Source organism: Lycium ferocissimum, chromosome 6 (assembly GCF_029784015.1).
Source record: "Lycium ferocissimum isolate CSIRO_LF1 chromosome 6, AGI_CSIRO_Lferr_CH_V1, whole genome shotgun sequence".
In the NCBI taxonomy this organism is placed as follows: Eukaryota; Viridiplantae; Streptophyta; class Magnoliopsida; order Solanales; family Solanaceae; genus Lycium; species Lycium ferocissimum.
In genome coordinates, this window is record NC_081347.1 from 52,431,813 (window position 1) to 52,452,019 (window position 20,207).

The 20,207-nt window shown below is 34.8% G+C and overlaps 1 long non-coding RNA gene across 2 annotated transcripts; it reads left to right on the forward strand.

The window, feature by feature from the left end:
* The first annotated feature begins 6,738 nt into the window (after positions 1-6,738).
* LOC132059798 (uncharacterized) lies at positions 6,739-19,622 on the forward strand. 2 transcript variants are annotated; one of them, XR_009415738.1, is made up of 3 exons: positions 6,739-6,872; positions 7,097-7,170; positions 19,144-19,622. It is a non-coding gene; the product is annotated as an uncharacterized LOC132059798 (long non-coding RNA). The 2 variants fall into 2 exon arrangements; XR_009415739.1 differs by having other exon boundaries at positions 19,191-19,622.
* Positions 19,623-20,207: the final 585 nt, after the last annotated feature.

Here is a 20,207-nt window from a genome sequence, read left to right on the forward strand (position 1 = left end):
AGAGAGAGGGGGGGGAGGGGGGGTGTATAGGGTTCGTTTTGAAAATGGAAAATGAAATAAAGGGGGTATACCCCCCCCTCCCCACCAATTTGTATAAGCGATTGGGCCGGGTCTCAAATTCATTGGGCCGGACTCGGTCCAAATTTACAGGGATTAAAAAGGGGCCCTATATATATATATATATATATATATACACACACACTAAGTGTATACATGTATATGTATACCTGGGGTGTGTGTGTGTGTGTATATATATATATATATAAAGATAAATAATTAAATAAAGATCAAAATTGATGATATTTTAATGATATATATATATATATATATATATATATATATATATATATATATATATACATATATATACATATATATATATATATATATATGTATATATATGTATATATATGTATACAATATATAAAAAGTTTTAAATAAAGATGAAAATTGATGATATTTTAATTATAGATAAAATTAGGACATAATCATTTTATTAAGATAGTTTAAAAATTGTGTTAATGGGCCGAAAATTGCGAACATGGCCTTAATTAATTCTAATTCGACTGATTATTTCAATTATGGCCTTTTTTGGCCTAATTAGCAAATTTTGAAATTAAATTGCATTAATGACCTTTACAAATTTGAACTAATGAACTGGTTATTTCAGATAAAACCATTAAGAGGTTAATTTTGCAAAAATGACCCTAATTTCTTTAACATGAAATGATTAATTTAATTGTGGCCATGAAAAAATATTTAGACAATAAATAATAATAATAATAATAATAATAATAATAATAATAATAATAATAATAATAAATTTGCAATAATGATCATCTAATTAATTAATTAGCCTAATTAAAAAATTTGTGGACAATTATGCATATTTTAACAAATCATGCAATTATAAAAAATAAAAAAAAAGATTTAAAGGGTTAAATGGTTAATCACTTAAATTACTCAAACTTCATGGATTAAAAGGAATAAAGTATTTGTAAAATTTTGATTTTTGACAATTTTAAACAATTAAATAAATGATTATTTTCTTAAACAAAAGACCCCCTTTTATTTTCTCTTTTTTTTTTTTTTGATTAAATTTAACAAGCATCTCAAAAAATATTATAAAAGTACCCATTAATTTCTAAATAAATTTATAATGCCATGAAAATCCCTTTTTATGAATTTAAGGGAGTAAAATATTGACTTGAGCAATTTATAAAAATCATTTAAACCTTTTAAGATGCACAGCTCATTCTATTTATTATCTAAGAACTCTGAGTGATTAAAATAAATTACGGGAGGTCAAAAATTAGGTGTCAACAGTGTCAACTATGTATTTCTTCTTCAGATGCAATGACTATTTATTTTAACTATGTATTATCTTTTTCAGGCCGAAATCAATAAAAAAAATTAGAGTTCCTATTTTTAGTCAAATAAAAAAGACTTAACCAAAACAAGGGAGGTGCAATCGTGTACTTTTTTTATTTTTTTATTTCTTGTTTAGATGCAATGATTATTTATTACAACTACTATTTTTTTCGGACCAAATCTATAATAAAAAAAAATTGGTTAACAACAACAATAACATACTAGCGTAATCCCAAGTGGGGTCTGGGGAGGGTAGAGTGTACGCAAACCTTAACCCTACCTGTTGATTCCGATAGACCCCTGGCTCAAGAAAAGCAAAAATACGCAATACGAAAACATAAGCAGCAACAATGTCAGGATGTTAAGAAAACTAAAGTAGAAGTGAAAACAAGTAGTAATAGAAAACTAAGAGTAGGAAATACGACTATACTAAATTAAAAATAACGAAAATATTACTGACCCTATTGGAAAGGAAATAATTCTAATCCTACTACTAGCCTACTACCCTAATCCTCAACTTCCACACTCCCCCCCCCCCCCCACCGCTAGGGTCATGTCCTCCGTAAGCTGAAGACTTGAAATTTCATGCCTGATCACCTCTCCCCAATACTTTTCAGCCTCTCTCTACCTCTCCTCCAACCCTCCATCGACAACCTATCACTTCTCCTCACCGGGGCGCATGTGCCCCTCTGCTGGACATGTCTGAACCATCTCAGTCTCACCTCCTGCATTATGTCTATCACGGAGGCTCTCACCTTGTCCCGATCTCAACATCCTCATTTCCGCAACTTTCATCTTCTGCACATCAGAGTTCTTGATTGGCCAACACTTTGCTTCATACAACAATGTTGGTGTAACTGCTACTCTTTAGAACTTTCCTTTAGTCTTGACATGGCACTTTCTTATCACACAGGACACTAGATGCGAACCTCCTTTATTTTTTGTTAAACAAAAAGTTTTAGCAGTATAATGAAGTTCAAACTGTATAATTCCGTTCTGTTATATCTTAACTATATGTAATGCTAATCTGTTCCAACAATGTATTTCCTTCTTTTGGACAAAATTAAATCAGAAACAAATCAGGCTAAAATTTCATTTTATTTAGCCAAATATATATATATATATATATATATATATATATTTTACCTAAAAGTTGATTTCTAGCAAAGTTTTTTTTTTTTTTTTTTACTAATTTGACCCAAAAAAAAAATTAATGAATTTTAAAAAGTAAAAAGAAATTATTTTTAAAAAATGCCTTGTGAAAAAACAATTTACATGGCAGATGAATGTACCTCACTTTCTTAGGGTGAGATTGTGAGAAGGAGGAGAGGGGGGGGGGGGGATGGTCTTTAGGTATTATAACCATGAATTTGGCCACTTTCTTTTATTTATATTTCCAACAATTTCTGATACTTCCGTTTGTTGTTTTAGAAGGAAAACGAAAAAATCACTAGTCAAGGTGACCTATATATCTAAATTATGAAAGAGCAAAGTAAGCTGTGAGCATTATCTTAAATTTATGTTCTCGGACTGTTTAAAAATATTATCGCACTCGTATTAGATCCTATAAAAATATATTACTTTTAGACTATCCAGCATGTACTCGTCGACAGTACATAAGACATTTTTTTTTTTTTTTGGTAAATAGTATATTTATTTGTTAAACATAAATTTAAGAGTCATTACATAGAGAGACTAGCCTAGGAAACATCATGCCTATTCCGTCTCTTTGAAAATTACAAATAACAAAAGCGGGGGGATTTGGATACATCATCAAGCTACCAAAAATACCAAGCTCGCATCCTTTCTTTGCTAATTGGTCCGCCACTCCATTAGCTTCTCTAAAAATGTGCTTGATTGATGCCCTTCCTGCTTCAATAGGGAATAGGTACCTGCAATCATCAATTAAGTTCTAGTAGGAGCAAGATTTATTAGAAAGCATGTTAATGAGTTCTTTGCAATCGGTCTCGATAACTAGAGGAAGTAGGTCCTTTTGAATAGCAATTTTTAAATCATGTACTAGTGCAAGAGCCTCCATGTAGATGTTGGTTGCATAATGGATTTCCATGTTAAAGCCTAACACCCATTTTTTGTCACTGTCCCTAAAGACTCCTCCGATTCCGCCCTTCCCCGTATTTGAGCAACATGAACCATCTATGTTGAGCTTGTAATAGCTCGCTTCGGGTGGATCCCATTTAATGTAAATGGTACTTCTTGCCCTGTTAAAACTGTTCTTGCTAGCAGCGAACTTGTATTCCAAAGTTTTGTTAATTACTTGACTAATCAGCGGTGCTTTATTGTTGCCACGAAATATAATATTGTTCCTATTATTCTAGATTTGCTATAGAAGAAAGGGGAAGAATTCTGATCATTGACAGAGCCTTTGGAATGATTTTTTTTTTTAATCCAATTTAGCATTGTATCAGGATCGTCCATGTATTGAGGAAAGTTATGGTTTCTATTCATTTGTTCCCAAAGGGTCTTTGAGTGTGTCTTTAATGCAAATTTTCCTCTTATATAGCATATGCATTGTGGGAATCCTATTTTGACATACTAACCACAGGAAATATTTAAGCTTGTTCATAGTATTAATCCTCCATAGCCAAGTAAGGTCTTTATCCTTGAAGTTGCAGTTGTTCTTTTTGGAGATCAAATCATATGCCGCCTTGGTCGAGAAAGTATCATGTCCTCTAGTATTCCATTTGTAATTGTCATCTCCTATATTATTTTGTTTAATGTAAGTACTATGGATTTTATGGGTAATATCTAAAGGTAGTTCAATAGCAAAGAGGTTAGTATTAATGAGTCCATTACACATAATATCTTCAACAGTAAGGTCATATTCATGCTTCATTAAGGGATCATAAATCATGTTTCTTAGAGGTTTGCCTTGGTTAATCCATTTATCCTGCTAAGCTTTAATTTTCCTACCATTTCCTATTTCCCATTTGATTCCTTCTTCACAAGGTTTAGAGCCGTTAATAATGTTTCTCCAAAAATAGTCCTTCAGTATTAATTGAGCAGTTTTTGATTTATTAAGTTTGCAAAAAGCGAGCACTTTTGCTCACCGTTAAGATATTTACTAAACTCTGTTGATTAAATTTAATTGGACCTTGGAAAATAAAAATATTTAATGGAAACTTACATTTAGAAGTACATATTTTTTAGTTTGTGCTACTTTTGGTTTGTTTCAAGAGTCTAGTGTGTCTTTTTGAGGAAAATTATGTTATATTTGGTCTATTTTTTGTGTCTGGTATAACTTTTATGTTGTGGTGTTTTAAATTTTGACTAAAATTCGGGTGTTTTTGGTTAAAAACATCTCACAGTTCTGGCTAAATTTAACAACCATAGTTGGGTAAATATTTGATGAAGATAAAAATCTAACTTTTGACAAACTTAAAGGACCAAAACAACTCAATTGATACTTAAGGAATTATTTTGAACCTACTATCAAAGATGACGGACTATTTTTGTCATTTTCTCTCCACTATCGTAACTTTAAGATCATATTTGAATACTCCTCTGTTTCAATTTGTTTGTCTGGTTTTGACTTGGTACGGGGTTTAAGAAAGTAATTAATAAGACTTTTCAATCTTCTTTGTTGTTAACGAAAGATACGTAGAATGTATTAAAATGCCTTTTACTCCTATGGTCTTAAACACATCATGTGAAAAACTGAAATTAAAGAGTTGCCAAAAAAAGGAAAGAGACATTCTTTTATGAAAAAACTAAAAAGGAAAGTAAAACAAACAAATTGAAACAGAGAGAGTATAATTACTGATTCCCATATGTTTTAAATACATACGATCTTGTATTTCAAACACAAATCCGAAAGAAAAAGGAAAGAAAAGTAAAGGTTAGGCACAAACAGAAAAAAGGGAAGGGCATCATAGTTACTGATATTCTCCAAGTTCCACAGTAGCCACATTTGCAACCAGGTTCACTTTTGCCATGTATTCACGCCCCAATTTTCTCAGGGGCATTCATTTGAAATGAATCATTTCCTATGAGCTATTTTTCCAAGAAGAAAACAAGTTATAATTAATAGGAAACAGTAATCAAAGTGTATTCAAGTAAATGAATATTGATCATATATATATACTTCATGGTATTCCCTAGCTAGAGTTCCCCTGAATGCTTCATGATGCTTCTTTTAAAATGAGCTAGACCCTCTTGAAGTGTTTCGAGGAACTCCAGGGTCCACTCTGATCATAATAGCAACAACACATTCATCTTGTTTTGTTGTCAATTTTCTTATAGTGATTTTTTCAAATTAGTTAGTACCTCCTCTCTTTCAGTTTATGTGACATCTTTTTTTGTTTTGAATTCGTTTTATGAAAAGTACAGTTGAGAGAGGTGGGAAAATATTCTTCAGAAGTGCCACATCACTCTCCTTTTGCCTAGCTTTATTATTATTATAATAGTTAATGTGCCACATCGCTCTCATTTCTCCTGAATGTGTTTGGCATAACTGGTAAAGTTGCTGTCATGTGATCGGGAGGTCAGGGTTTCAAGCCGTTGAACAACCTCTTGTAGAAATGTAGGGTAAGACTGCATACAATAGACTTCATGTGGTCCGGCCCTTCCCCGACCCCATGCATAGTGGGAGCTTAGTACACCGGGCTGCCCGGCGCGGTCTTAAAGTGCCTCATTAGACTTTATGAAATAGTATTTTTCTAATATTAAAATATTAAACTCTTAATGATTACTTTAATTTCTGGTTTTCTGAAGTATTTATTTTGGAGTTATTCTATACAGCGTGATGGAGGCGAATTCAGGATTTCAATAGAATGAGTTTATCTTAAAATTTTTTAAAAAAATAAAAGACACAAAAATGCATTTAGTTGGGTTTCGATCCCACAACCTAACCAGTTGCTCCACTTGATTTAGTTTTACCATGTATTCCTTCAGTTAATATTAGATATATTTTAAGGATTATATACATAATATACCAAGTTAAGTCGGGTGACCATGGGTTCACGTGATCCATTTTTTATATGTAGATTCGCCCGTGTATGTATGTTAGGTTTAATTTTTAGTTTAGTTTTTGTAATCCATGTACGTGATTTATTTGTTTTATTGCAATATTTTGGTTGCAGAACGTTACAATTGGAGCGTTGCACTTAGGTCTATATATGTCAGCTTTTAATAGCGATAATCTATATATCCATATAAAAGCAGGGCAAAGGCCCGCTGACGTAGCCACAATATAAGAATTGCATTTATCTTTTTTTTTTTTATAATTTTTTAAGAAATGATACTACAATTTATTCACACTAAAAAAACAAAACCCGCCAAATAAAGACTCCCCTTCGACCATTTCACAGGAAAAGCTGCGTCAAGAAATAAAAACGCCGCTTCACCAAATCTCCCTTTTTCCACTATGGGTCTCCCTATTTTCTTTTCCTATTCTCCATGTTCTCTCCTACAAGAGCAATTTGAAACGCATTTGGCTAAATTCCAAAGTAAGGAGGCCTTTACAGAGTTCAAAATCCCTCCAGGTATGGTGCTTTCCCATTCTCAATCACTTTGTTTTACTTTTACCGCATTGCAACTTCTTTCATTTGCTTACAATTAGACTCACATATGTTTTGAAACAAACTTTGGATCTCAAAAGCACAATTTTCATGAGTGTTGGCTAAATTGTTCTTTGCAAATTGGTAAGACAAATGGGTGGGTAATCGATTTTTGAATCTGCCTTATTACTTTATATCAAATTGTGCAGACAAATATGTGATTTTTCTTGGTGGCATTCAAAACCCCTCTTGACTTTGAAATTCATCCCTCCAGGCCACCCAGGTATGTTTTTTTTCCGTTCTCAACCACTTCGTTTTACTACTGCCGCATCAATTATTTCCCATGTAGATTTCATGATCACTTTTCATTTACTTAGTTCGACTCTAGTATGTTTTGAATAAAAAAAGTAAACTCACAAGCACTTTGAAGATTTTCATAAGTTTTTGATAAAATTGTTCTTTGCAAATTGGTGAGGAAAAATGCACCCTTTTGGATTTCAACGGTTATCGATTTTGAAATCTGCCTTTTCGCTTATATCCACTTCTGCAGAATACTTTCCCTCTCTTAAGGTGTGGTTACTGATATTACACATATTGCACCCTGTTCTTTTCCTGACCAGTAATAGCAAATGTCGAACCATGCTCTCCTTCGCCACATCAAGCCTGGTGTCCATGTTGGACATTTTAACGGAGGAGGGATATATTTGGACCGAAAGTATAACAGCAGGGGTATATTTGAACCCAAAGTATAACGAGGAGTATATTTGGCCCTTTTCCGATAGTATAGGGGTATATTTGACCCTTTGCCGTACTTTGTAATGTATTCCATCTCCCTTTTTCTCTAAGGTAACTTTTTGTATCAACATCTACTTCTATTTAATTACTGTGCCTACTGTCGGAATTTCCATCACTGGACGACTATCATGAACTGACAAATTTGGAAGGCTTCTAAACTAATATAGTAGCAGATATCCGTGCTATAACGCCTCCCATAACTGCACTGTCGTTATTGTTATGACATTATCTGTCACTTTGGTCATCAAGTAGCTATTTTATCACATTAATTATATTTCTTTCGAGTATCATTGTTTTTAGATTGGGATATATAAGGTTCTGCTCTTGATAATTTATTTGGCTCTACCAAATGATTTGTTTTCCTTCCTTGCAAAGAATTGCTTTTATTTTTTCTTACGAAGTCTTGCAGTAACTGCTTAATGTCGAAACAGTGACCATTATAGCTTTCTTGGTCTGTTGGGTTCTCTAATATGGCTTTATTGTTCAGTTGCATATTCTGAAAATGTTGTTAGTTGATCTGTTGAAAAGAATTACATTCAAAAATGTCTTTCAAGAGAAGAGCAGTAGCAAAAACAGAACGACCTTCGGGAAGAAGTGGCTTATCTAGCATGGTTGATAAGGCACTAAAATTGTAAAAAATTATGTGTAAAAAATGTTATTAAACTGTATTGCAAAAACGTTGAAACAGTAAAAAATAATTTCTGAAAACAGAAAACAGAAACTGGACAGATTCTGGAAAAACCAGTAGAAAACGGAAAAACAGAAACTGGAAAAGTAAGAACAGTCTCTGAAAAATATTTAAGAATGAAAATCGAGCCCACTGAATGCACAGTGTGTCCTTAAGGAAATTATTCCCCTCAAGTACCCGAGGTTAATGGAATATATCCTCCCAGGATAGAACGATCTTACTCACCAGTGTATCGGTACCTAAAACAACGGTGTCAGTGAACCACTCAACGGCAGTAAACTACACTGGAATTTATTTGTGCAGAAGAAGAAGAAGTTTTGAAGTTCAGAAAATTCTGAGGAATCAAACGAATTTATAGCCATGGAAGTACTGTTTCTGAAGGTTTGCAACCCTTCAGAACAGTCACTTTAAAAACGGTGGGAAATTTAAATAAAATCTGGGAAAGAACCGGGTCGCGGGTCAGACACGCGGATCGGGGTCACTAACGGGTAGGATTGGATAATTTAATTAATTAATTAAAATTAAAGAAAATTTGGTCCAAAAAGATTATCAATCAATGAGATCATTTAACCAAATCCAAATCCAAATCCAAATCCAAATTCGAAGCCGAAGCCGAAGCCGAGCCGAGCGACGCGACGGCGCGAGGGGAGACCCTCTTCTTAACCCTTTAGCAACAAGAAGGAGTACTTCTACTTTTAAGTAGGAGAACTTTTCTTTCCACTACCAATGAGGGAAAAATGCTCATTTCATAAAGCAAGAGGAACAACTCATTTTCCCTCCACTTCTTTTCCTTCCATTTCCCGTTCAATCTATCAATTAAACCCGACAATCCCCCACATGAATGGGGAATGACTATAAGATAAAGGAATGCACGGACAAGTGTGTAATTTACAAGCAAGGATTAATTGCATCTGGATAAGTAGGTTTTCCTTTGAACTTTTCGTAGTGAACATATGTCGGATATACTCGGTCAATCGGTAGATTTGATATCTTTGAACCGTCGAGCTTTGGTGTATATCTAGACAACCATATGTCACACAATCAATCCTTTTACCGTCTATGGTTCTTACTATTGGTGTGTTCGTTTCGGCCCATGAACACCTCCCGGTTTCGAGTGTATAGAGAATGGGCTTGTTACAATCATCCTCTTTGAAGCAGCTTACACTTCACACTCACATAAGTGATTCCTAATCGTCTTATCGCGTAGATACACTATTTGGTCAGACTTGCCAAACTTAGAAACCATTAAAAAACTTAAGCTTTATTAACTCGTTAAAAAGCCTTCACGTTTTATCCTTGTTCCTGAACATTGTCTTCATCACGAGAATGGATTGAGTTATTTGACAACGCCGAACCGTCAGTCACAACTTTGTTTAATCTCCTTGAACGTAGCTCTTGGGATCTCCAGTCTGCTAGGTAGAGTTACCGCCACAATGACTTGTCCTTAGCTTTAAACCCATTTGTTGACACCCAATTTTGTCCCTCCGTTATTCCAATTTATTTCCTTGGGCTTTTAAATTTATTAACGAGCTAAATACTTTGTTTTCACTACTATTAACCTCGTTACTTTCATTACTTTATCACAAATTTTAAATAGTTCGTCATCGTTTCATTTTTGGGATTTGTACTCGTTAAATTAATCTTACTTTATTAAATCCTTTAAGTTCTACATACTAATTACTATTTACCTTCACATAATATATATTGTACTAGATATTAAGTTAAAAGCCCAAGAATAATTAAAATGAAGGAGGAATGACCACAATTTCAGCCAAATTCGGATTCCACCCAGCCCACATATTAAATTCACTACAATCAGCCCACTACTCCACATAATTCGGCCAGCCCAACTCAATTTTCAGCCCAACACCTTATCACACCCAACCCGGCCCACTTTACTTATTCATCATCAACACCAAACGAGCCTTAATCCCTCAAACAAAAGAACCTTTGTCTCTCTCCTCCACTCTCTCTTCGTTCCCCTCCCTCTTCCATTTCTAGCTAACACCCCAAACCACTTCTCCAACCATACGGCACCCCTCGCCACCCCATTTTCGTGCAATGCTCGCGCTCTCACCCTCTCTCTCTCTCTCTCTGCAAATGGCTCGTCAACGCAGCCGAGCTTGGCTTTATCCCCATTTTGGAAAAGGTTTGACTCTCATATATCAAAATCATAAGATGGTGAATCATTCCTCACCACTGTATCAACACAAATAGGCAAGGCAACTTGTACTTTAATTTAGTTTCAGTTCCTTTTAGCCGAGTTCGAGTAAATCTCTGCTCATCTCTGCTTTTCTGATTTTCGGCCAAAATCCCAACGTTCAATTCAAACGACTTGAAAATAATTTGAATTCCCGCTCATTAGAACCCTAACCCTAGCCCTTACTCTCTATAAATACGATCTTATGTCCTTAGCCGAAAGAGGAGATTTTTTTTATCCTAGCTTACCCCTAAGGTTTTATACGATTTGAGAAAAAATTACTTTATCTATTTCTTGAACATTTTCTCATACATAAAATTTCGGGTCCGTTTCGATCTGGGATTTAAACATTGTTCGACTGTAGATCCGAGGTTCGAGCCTAGTTCACTGCACTCGAAGAAGGTAAACAATCCTTCGTTAAGTAGTTTAATTTCGATTTTAGTAGATTAAGTAGCTATATATTCACACATGTTTGTTTCGGTTGGTTGGATTTCAGTTTAGTAATTTAGCGGAATTATGCACCTTCATGTTTTAGTTAGTTTAATTTCGATTTTTAATAATGTTTGTATGCTCATGTCTTAATTTGGTTCGGGTTGTGCAGTTTAATAGCTGATAGCATCTATATATGTACGTCTTATTTTAATTTAGTTTAATTTTAGTTCTGTTAGTATTTAGAGGTTCGTGTAAGTTCATGTTTGGTTGGTTAAGCCGAAGGTGTTTGGTTTCTAGTTTGGCATGTTCGCACTAATGAGGCCTGTTCGATTAGTTTAGCCATCGCCTAGTTCTATGTCGAGATGACTTTGTGTTTAAAATCAGTATACTCCTCGAATCAATCTCATGTTTATTCAACTCACTTAACTTGATGTTTATGTGTGTTAGCTGCTTTGTGGTTCGCAATTGTTCTCCTCCTCTTCTCGCCTCTCTGAAAAAGAAACTGCTCTACCTTCTGCCTGCTTATATGTTACTAGAATCGCTTTGACGTCGTGTGCTTTGCCTCGATCATCACCTTCAATCTTATTCATCCGGAACCATGCCCCGCCTTACTGTCACATCATGCTTGTTTATTCTACCTTGACTCATGCTTGACCATATGTGCACATTACATACTCGAACCTAACCTATAGACTAGTTAGTGTCTTTTAGAAGTATTTAGTGTTTTAGTTCCATATCTCAGCTTACTAGTATGTCCAAAAAGAAATGTCACGATCCCTATCTTGTTTGATCGAATGCTGGCTGTTTTATGCCTGAAATTGTTCATGGTTGTTGGTTAAAATATTGTCTGTTACTCCCTCTACAAAGTAATTGAACTATAATGTTCGATAATAACTTGTTGTTTAACTAACTGTAGTTTATTTAAGGGATCAAGGGAATATTCATTTGAACTTATAATATTATAGGACAAAACCTTATAAAGATCCCTGTTTCTCTGTCCTAGGACCTGTCTTTGGCAGGGAACATGAGCATTCCCTCACCGTTTCATATTTTGTTCGAATTATAATTCTGGTTGGCTTGTTGACAGTCTAGTAACAGATTAGCATGACTGAGTTTCTTTTTGTAAGTCCAGGAGTTGGTTTTAACTATTAGCGCAACATGTATGCAAAGTATGAAATCCATTTCTCTTTATTATTTATACTTCGATACATTAAAAAAGCAAAGCTTGCCTATCTGATTCGATATCCGTCTTTCCTCTACCTATGGTCATTTGTTAGATTTAGTTCCTTTCCAATCTGGTTTGGTAATGTCGAAGGAGTTAATGTAAGTCTTATGTGGTTTGAATTACTAGGATCGGTCTAATGTTTTTAACAAGGATTATCGATAGTTCAATTAACTAAACTCGCTGATTTGCTCTAAATCCACTGATGGTTTCGATTAATTAAATCGGCTGTTTTAACAAAGGAATATATTCAGATATACATAGTACGTACATCACTGATCTGTCCCTTCTTTTGAATTTATATTATACATGTCTAGCCCTATTTATTGATTATGTACTAATTCTTTTCCTTTTCATTTTTGCGCATGACCTCCGCGCACGAGTCCGAAGGACTCTTCCTCCTCCGCATTCGGTGTTGGGCTAAAAGCCTAACAAGATATTCTTCTCGTGTCCAGTCCATTCGAAGCAGTACCAAAAAAGATTGTTGGGCCGAAGCCCAATAGCACCAAAGAGATCACACGGCATATCGAATGGGCCAAACCTATTTAACACATCTGTTTCTTTACTTTATCTTTGTGTGTTTGCTTACTTGCCTAACATTTATCTTATTTTTGTCTTTCTTAGCCTAGATGAATTCTAATAGAGTCAGTGGGACAGTCTAGTAATAATGGATAATTAGAGTTTTGAATTTGCTTTCACTGTTTAATAATTTAGTCTATTTCGTCAGTTCAAAGTTTCTATTAATTGCTCTTTTACAAGTCTAAACAGGATTGAGTCATCCGATCAAGAATTAAATCCGATTTCAACTATCCACTTACTTTAAATTATAACTTAACATTATTTTATAATTTTTTTTTTTTTAAAGTTTCGAGGGGAATTCTATTTAAGGGCTAATAATAACTATATCTTCCAAACAAATCATGTTGATCTCAAAATATTTTTAAAATAATCATTCTTTTAAACATTAAAATCCTCTCTCCCGATTTCTCGACGATTTCGTCATATTTTGATATAGTGAAACTTTAAAATTTTACTGATACTAATCTTACGGTAACTCTTTTTTTTTTTTTTTTAATTTATTAGTCGGCACAATTTATTCTCCTCAAATACTTATAAAATGTTACACATCCTGCGTTTTTTAGTTTATTTAACTATACTTTTTATACAAATTGCTAATTCTACAAGTCCTATTCTAATGGCATTCTCACATGTCTATCTATAACTTTAGCAATACTTACAAAACTATTTTCTTTTCTATAATATTATACTTACACTTAGCCTAATTAAATTTGAGTCCGGTCGGATTAACCATTATTAATGGAATTTAGAGGATGCCTAATACCTTCCCTCTAGATTAATTGAACCCGTACCTAGAATTTTGGTTTCGTCGACTTTAGAATAGAGTTGACTTTAAATAAATGACTTTAATAAACTTTAGGTGCCCTAATTCACCATAAATAATTAGGTGGCGACTCCCTTAACTCTAAATAACCCCGGAATTACCCGAAACGTTATAAACTATTTTGACTCCGGTTAAAAGAGGGTATAACACCATTCCCTTAGATGATCTTTCAACCGCCTCTCTAGTTAGGCCTTTTGTAAGTGGATCCGACACATTATCTCTAGACTTTACATAGTCAATAGTGATAATTCCACTAGAGAGTAGTTGTCTCACGGTATTATGTCTCCGTTGTATATGACGAGATTTTCCGTCGTACATAACGCTCCCTGCCCTACCTATTGTTGCTTGACTATCACAATGTATGCATATAGGTCCCAGAGGCTTGGGCCAGAATGGAATATCTTCTAAGAAATTCCGGAGCCATTCAGCTTCTTCACCGGCCTTGTCTAAAGCTATAAACTCATATTCCATCGTAGAACGAGCGATGCACGTCTGTTTGGATGATTTCCAAGACACTGCTCCACCCCCAATTGTGAAAACATATCCACTCGTGGATTTAACTTCAGATGATCCGGTGATCCAATTTGCATCACTATATCCCTCGATCATGGTGGGATATTTGTTATAATGCAAAGCACAGTCTTGGGTATGTTTCAGATACCCCAAAACTCGCTTCATTTCTATCCAGTGAGTTTGATTGAGATTACTTGTAAACCGACTTAATTTACTAATAGCACATGCTATATCTGGTCGCATACAATTCATGACAGACATCAAACTTCCCAACACTCTTGTATAATCCAATTGTGAGTCACTTTCACCTTCATTCTTCTGAAATGTATAGCTCACATCAATTGGAGTCTTAGCAACATTGAAATTCAAGTACTTAAACTTGTCAAGTACTCTTTCAATATAATGAGACTGCGATAATGCTAGACCTTGTGGAGTTTTATGAATTCTGATGCCTAAGATCAAATCAGCAACTCCTAAGTCCTTCATATCAAATTTGCTAGCCAGCATGAGCTTAGTTGCATTTATATCGGCAATATCTTTACTCATTATCAACATGTCATCAACATATAAACAAACAATGACTTCATGATTTGGAGTGTTTTTAATGTAAACACATTTGTCACACTCGTTGATCTTAAATCTATTTGCCAACATTGTTTGGTCAAATTTAGCATGCCATTGTTTGGGTGCTTGTTTTAGTCCATAAAGTGACTTAACAAGTTTGCACACTTTCCCTTCTTTACCAGGAACCACAAATCCCTCAGGTTGTTCCATGTAAATTTCTTCCTCCAACTCTCCATTTAAGAAAGTTGTCTTAACATCCATTTGATGGATTTCAAGACCATGTACGGTTTGCCAAAAGGCCACTAACACCCGAATAGATATTATCCTTGTTACGGTGAGTATGTGTCAAAGTAATCAAGGCCTTCTTTTTGTCTATAACCTTTGACCACAAGTCTTGCCTTATATTTGTCAATAGTGCCATCGACTTTCATTTTCCTTTTAGAAATCCATTTTGATCCTAAAGGTTTATTTCCGAGGAAGATCAACCAATTCCCATGTATAGTTGTTCAAAATTGATTCAATCTCACTATTGACTGCCTCTTTCCAAAATGCTGAATCAGAAGAAGACATCGCTCCTTTAAATGCTTGAGGCTCATTTTCAAGCAAGAATGTCACAAAATCTAGTCCAAATGAAGTAGATGTCCTTTGACATTTGCTACGCCTTGGATCCTCTTCACTTGGTGTACTTTCCTTTGGTTCTTCCCGCGGTCGTTTAGATCTTTCACTTGACGACTCACATTCAATTTTATACGGATAAATATTTTCAAAGAATTCAGCATTATCTGATTCAATTACCGTATTAACATGAATTTCGGGATTGTCGGATTTGTGAACCAAAAACTAACAAGCTTTGCTGTTTGTAGCATAGCCAATAAAAACACAATCCACAGTTTTTGGTCCGATTTTTACCCTTTTGGGCAAAGGAACTTGGACCTTTGCTAAACACCTCACACTTTGAAATATTTCAAGTTGGGTTTTCGTCCTTTCCATAGTTCATATGGAATAGATTGTGTTTTGCTATGGGGCACCCTGTTAAGTATTCGGTTAGAACGTAAGGATAACTTCCCCCATTAAGCTTCTATGCGGTAAAACCTAACTTATTAGTAAAGCATTCATCATTTCCTTTAATGTTCGGTTTTTTCTTTCCGCAATTCCATTTGATTGTGGTATGTAAGGGGAAGTAGTTTGATGAATAATTCCACATTCTAAACATATCTCTGCAAAAGGAGATTTGTATTCTCCACCCTTATCACTTCTAATCATTTTTATCTTTTTATTCAATTGATTTTCCACTTTGTTCTTATATTGCTTAAATGCATCAATTGCTTCATCCTTACTATTAAGCAAATACACATAACAATATCGAGTGCAATCGTCAATAAAAGTTATAAAATACTTTTTCCCACCGCGAGATGGTATTAACTTCATATCACATATATCTGTGTGGATTAAGTCTAAAGGATTTGAACTCCTCTCAATAGACTTATATGGATGTTTAACAAACTTAGATTCAACACATATTTCACATTTTGATTTATTACACTCGAATTTAGGCAATACTTCTAAATTAATCAATTTTATGCAGGTTTTGTAGTTGACATGTCCTAAAAGAACATGCCATAAATCATTTGACTCCAATAAGTAAGACGAAGCCGAATTCTTATTAATACACAACAACCATTACATTGAGTTTGAAAAGGCCCTCGGTGAGGTAGCCCTTTCTTATGAACATATCATTCTTACTTATTACAATTTTCACTAACCAGCACGCACTTAAACCCATTTTTTACTAGTAGTCCGGCTGGAACTAAATTTTTCCTAATTGTTGGAACGTGCAGAACATTGCTGAGAGTCAGCACCTTGCCGAAAGTCATCTTCAGAAGTATCTTCCCATATCCTTCAACCTTGGCTGTTGTAGTATCCCATAAACAGTTCCTCTTCGGGTCCAGCGGGGGCGTAGGTTGCAAATACTTCTTTTACAATGCAAACATGTCGAGTGGCACCAGAATCAACCCGCCACTCCTTTGGGTTTCCAACCAAATTGCACTCCGACAACATTGCACACAGATCATCCATGTCATCATTCTTCTCCACCATATTGGCTTGTCCCTTATTCTTTGTCCCTTGTTCTTGTCCTTTTTCGGGAGACGACAATCTGGGGCTTTGTGGCCAGCTTTCCCACAATTATAAGAATTGCCCTTGAGTTTTTTCTTGTTCTGCTCCTACTCTTTCCAAAAGGTTTCTTCCTTTTCTTATTCTTTGGGCAAATGACTTCTTCAATGATGTTCGCTCCATAATCGTTGAATTTCCACCCGACTTCTTTTCAAAGACTTTATTATCTTACTCAATCTTCAAGCGAATCACAAGATCTTCCAGCGACATTTCCTTACGCTTGTGTTTCAGATAGTTCTTGAAGTCTCTCTATGAAGAAGGCAACTTCTCAATCATAGCAGCCACTTGAAATGCTTCGTTAACTACCATACCTTCAGCAATAAGGTCATGAAAAATAAGTTGAAGCTCTTGAACTTGGTTCCAATGACAGTTGTCTATCATTTTATAGTCTAGAAACTTGGCAACCACAAATTTTTTCAAGCGTACGTCTTCAGTCTTATACTTCTTCTCAAGTACATCCCACAATTCTTTAGAAGTTTTCATAGCAGTGTAGACATTGTACAAATCATCCTCCAAAGCACTTAGGATGTAGCCCTTGCATAGAAAATCTGCCTGTTTCCACGCCTCGGAATCATAAATTTTTTCATTGGCGGCCGCATATCGAAGCACATGAGGGTCTTCATTAGTGAACTTCGCATACCAAGAGTGGTAAGCCAAAAGAACACCCTTTGTTGCCATCCTTTGAAGTTGGCTCAGCAAATTTCCCGGTTTTTCAGCTGGTGTAGCACGTGCCAGTTCGGCTTGTTGGCCCAATCCGTGAAGTGGCGCTTTCAATTGCCGTTTCTTTTCACTGTCAAAATAGACAAACTGTCTTAATACTCAAAATAGCAAACTTTTTACAATAGCAACGATGAAGTTTTTATGTTCTTCAAATCGTTGTACAAGTATGAATCAGATCATTTGACCAAATTCGAAGCCGAAGCCGAAGCCGAAGCTGAGCCGAGCGATGATGACGGCACGAGGGAAGACCCTCTTCTTAACCCTTTAGCAACAAGAAGGAGTACTTCTACTTTTAAGTAGGAGAACTTTTCTTTCCACTACCAATGAGGGACAAATGCTCATTTCATAAAGCAAGAGGAATAACTCATTTTCCCTCCACTTATTTTCCCTCCATTTCCCATTCAATCTATCAATTAAACCCAACAATAAATTTATGTGTAAAAAAATTACTAAAATTGTAGATACGAACCCATAAGTTTAAAAATATAATGTATTCAATGCTAATAAGATTGAACCCATAGAATTTAGACTAAAATTATTCAAATTATAGATATGAACCCATAAGTTTAAAAATATAATGTATTCAATGCTAATAAGATTGAACCCATAGAATTTATATCCTGGATCCGCCAATGTAGTTTCTTGAAATGGAGTCTTTTTCTTTCTCTTTTAGTTTTTTGCTGAAATGCTCTTCACCACCAGACAAAGTTATTCACTTCAAAGAAAGATTACATTCAAATTTTATTACCTTTGTGAATTTGGCATATGTTTGTATCTTCACTTTAGTTGTCTATTTGGAGCAGTCCAAGGTGAAACTCATATTTGGAGTAGTAATTTCGTTTGCTTAAGATCGTCCATTACTATTTCACAATAATCACAATATTTACCCGGAGTGCCGCAGAATTGTTGTGATCCTCAAATTTTAGTTGTTCCTAGTATGAATTCTGTATATAGAAACACCCATCTTCGGCAAATTTGGAATGAGAAAACTAATATGAAGCTTTAATAGATTTCTTGCTCAAGATGAGGGAGTGCAGTTACCCCTTTCCCTTAAGGAGGAATGGAGCAAGAATTAAGTTTTTCCCTTTTTTGGGAAATGAAAAGCTTTTTCCAACCATAATTGTAGTATGAAATAATTGTATTATTTCATCATAATCTTGGTTGCCACCTGCAGATAGCAAGATGGTTAGATTCACAATGGGTTATGTGTTCCCTTTATTTTCAATTTTGATCAGCTCCTTTATGTAAACAGAGATCAGATTCGTTTCACTAGCTTTGTAACCGTGACAAATACTTTGGCTCTCTCCATGTGAGTTATCAAGAAACTAAACCAAAAATTAGCATCCCGCACCTTTCTTGTTCATGGATTTCTTCATCTTTTTTAAACATATTTGTTTGCTTATGGAGTTCAGTATAGTTCATGGATTTATGTATCTTTTTTGTGTAACATCTCTAATTATTGGATGATTTATTTAACAAAGGATTATATACAGATATATCTTGTGTTTAAGTATAGCTTGAATTATTGACACACTATATTTCTTGTAGCCTTGTGAATACAATTCCAAGTAATGTTTTATGCCTTCAATGGGCAGGAGTTGAGACTCTAAAAGGTGAGGTTCATAGCTTTGTTTGACGTAGAGAGTAGAAAGATTTGTATGGAACTTTCTTGAATATTTATCTTCAAATGCTGAAACGAGCGTGACTGGTGATGGACAAAGCAAATGAAGAGTCAGAGAGAAGAAGCAAGTTCTGCAAATGTTTGATACAGAAGAAGAAGTCAGTAGAGGACAAAGCATTTGAATGTGCACCTGAGAGCCCTAAGATATGCCATTTTCTCTGCAAAATTCTACTTTAAAGTGTGCAAGAGACAATCTTGATGCTATTTTACTCAATATATGGACCGGCTTCGCATTGTATTGTGGGAAATAGCTTTGGTTCATATGTGAAAGATTCCACAGGAGTTTTCTTGGACTTCTTAATTGATAAGGTGTTTGTTCTTCTACTCAGAATTTTTGTTGAACTTTTAGATCGACAGTACATTGTTTGAACTCTACTTTGTAATTTATGAAAAATTAATTTATGAGAGATTTTAGTTTGTATGTTAGGATTGTAAAAAATTGGAAATGCAGATGATGTTAAATTCATTAATTTTTTGTTAAGGAAAACAAAAAGACTTCATGCTTTGAGGCTTGAGCCTGAAAAAACAACTCAAAGCTTTTGAGCCTTCAAGTATGACTATGTAAAAAGGGAAGGCCGAAGTGGGGGTGGGAGTGGGAGATTCTTTTATATAATATAAACATCGAATACGACTAATTTTTCTTATATTTTTGACATTTAATTGTTAATTATTCGAATTCACCATAAGGGCATGTGGGACCCTTCTTTTTTCTCGTATGGTTTATGGCCTTAAGTTAAGTCTATAGTATTCCTATTAAATTATTGTTAGTGGAATGAAATGGATCGGAATAATCTTGTGGAATTAACTAACCACGCTCTCTAACGGAAAAATAATTTGATTACTCAATAATAGCCTGCCAACTCAAAGGCGACCCTATAAAATTATGATTGTATTCATATTTATCGTCCCCACTGTGATGCAGTTTCAACTT